Source organism: Toxotes jaculatrix, chromosome 3 (assembly GCF_017976425.1).
Source record: "Toxotes jaculatrix isolate fToxJac2 chromosome 3, fToxJac2.pri, whole genome shotgun sequence".
Classification (NCBI taxonomy): Eukaryota; Metazoa; Chordata; class Actinopteri; family Toxotidae; genus Toxotes; species Toxotes jaculatrix.
Window position 1 is genome coordinate 14241035 of NC_054396.1, and position 2254 is coordinate 14243288.

A 2254-nucleotide genomic window follows, 5' to 3' on the forward strand; every position below is an offset into this window, starting at 1 on the left:
TGTCCTGTGAAGTGGGGACAATGTTGTAGCCAGACTGAGATTACAATGCAATTTCCCCATTGTGGGACTAATAAAGGTATATCTTATCTTAATAGTAAAACTCATACAGTCTGACCATGTGAAAGCACACACACAATGCGCACTTACACACACTTATATTATATATATCCTTTTGTGAGGACCCTCAATGACATAATATACGCTCTAGCTGCAACACAACATGTCCCAAACCACAAAAGTGGGGCAGCCGTGGTGCAGCAAGTAAAAAGTGTGGCTTTGAACTTTGGACTGGCCTGAGATCGGAGGGTAGCCAGCACAAGGAATAGGGGTGGTGGTGAAGGAGGTGTGTCCCCCCTCCCTCTGCAACCACGACTGTGGTGCCCTCCACCCCACCGATACCCAGGCGCCTTAGTTGGCAGCCCCTTGCCCCAGCGTCTCTGGTGCACATGCATGCATTTTATGTTTTGTTCACTTACTTGGTATGGGTAAAATGCAGACAATAAACTTAAACTTAAAATCCCCTCACCTTGACCTAAACCTAACTCTTGAACCAACCTTCAAACTGCACTTTAAAAAAGTGGTATGGAAAGAGGTATAGGATACAGTAGCTCAAAGCTATACAAACTAGCACATCATGATAGTTAAAGAGGTCTTGAATAAGATGACTTCCTATTGATACAATTCATTATCTCATGTCGCCTGTGAAGGTCACAACTCCACTGCCCCTCTTTTAACACCAGCAAAATGATCTCTAAAGCAGTTACATCACTGTCAACAAAAGGCAGCTTGTCATGAACACATCTCACAGGTGGTGTTTGCGCTCTAGCTGTTTGTGCAGATTCTTTCCAACCCTGTGCACCCCTGGTGGATTGAGTGACGAGTAGCTCTCTCCTGAGGCAAACCCCGATCAATAGCACCATTTCCAGGTAATCCCCCCTCCTGTCTTCCCGGACAGTGTTAACACACGCACAGCCTGTAATAAACCATATGGATCAATACGACACCAGTTCAACACAAAACACTTCCACCTCAGCTAATGCAGTGAAATGTGGACTGGATATTGTTGCAATCTGACCAATCCCCTTCTGCAATGATGTGAAATATACAGTGAGTAATTAGATCACACAGTGTAATGCAGGATGGGATTGTTTGATAATCACACACAGTACAGTAACACAGTTCTCACTAATTGCTAAATGGTGTTTATATGAGCATGTATAATTCCAATTTGCATAAAGAAACTGCTCTGACATTTAGAAATATGAGGCCGTTTATTTAACAACAGATTGCAAAACCTTTTTCTAATGCACACTACACTTTTTGTTTTTCATGTTCTTTCTTTTCAACACTGTCTCTTGTCTTGTATTTCTCTTTTAACCTATGAAACAATCTGTTACAACTATTATTTATCACTGAAGTCAATGTGCTCACCAGGTGCTGCTGAAATCCCCATTTTTCTATTAGGTATTCTTACACCTTAGCAGAACCCCACACTGTAGCTGTAGCAGATAGTCAAGACTGTTCATCTTGGTCACTATAAAAAACAAACAGGGAGTGACACAGCGTGATCGTACTTGGACGTCTTGTTGCCCAAATTCAGCCTGGGTCCCCTGTGCTTTAGCTGGTATGATTTCATTGAATTGTCAGCAAATTTTTTCAGCAAAAATTAAAAAAAAAAACAACAAAAAAACAAAAAACAAAAAAAAACAAAAAACTGGTTGCAGCTTCTTAAAAATAATATTTCCTAGACTGTTTGTTCTTTTGCAATAGTACACTGAATACTTTGGGTCTGATAGTTTGTTGGACAAAACAGGTAGTTTAAATATTTCAGCTTGAACTGCAGGAAACAAAGTTTTGGCTGGAAACCTACCTGTGCCACAAAAGATGACATGATGACTGATGACATGAGGTTAAACCGGGAGGTCAAAAAGCAATCCGAATCAAAAACAAGTAGTTCTCTCTCTCTGTTCTTTAAAAACAGATTGAAACCCTGACTAAACTCCCTTCAGCTCACAGTCAGGCCAACAGGTGGCAGCAACATCTGATCTTTCCCATCCCCGTGTTTATCAGTGCTGGAGAAGCACATGCAAAGCATCGGCCTAATAAATCATGCACTGAAAGTGTCAGTGCAAATTTTGTTAGATTTTATTGCAGTTTAATCAGCTCAATGAATGTTTTAATAGGCTGATATTTCAGAGAGCGAATGGCAATGCAGTGATAAATTGTGTGGGGTGAGCTGGCCCCCCTCCCTTAG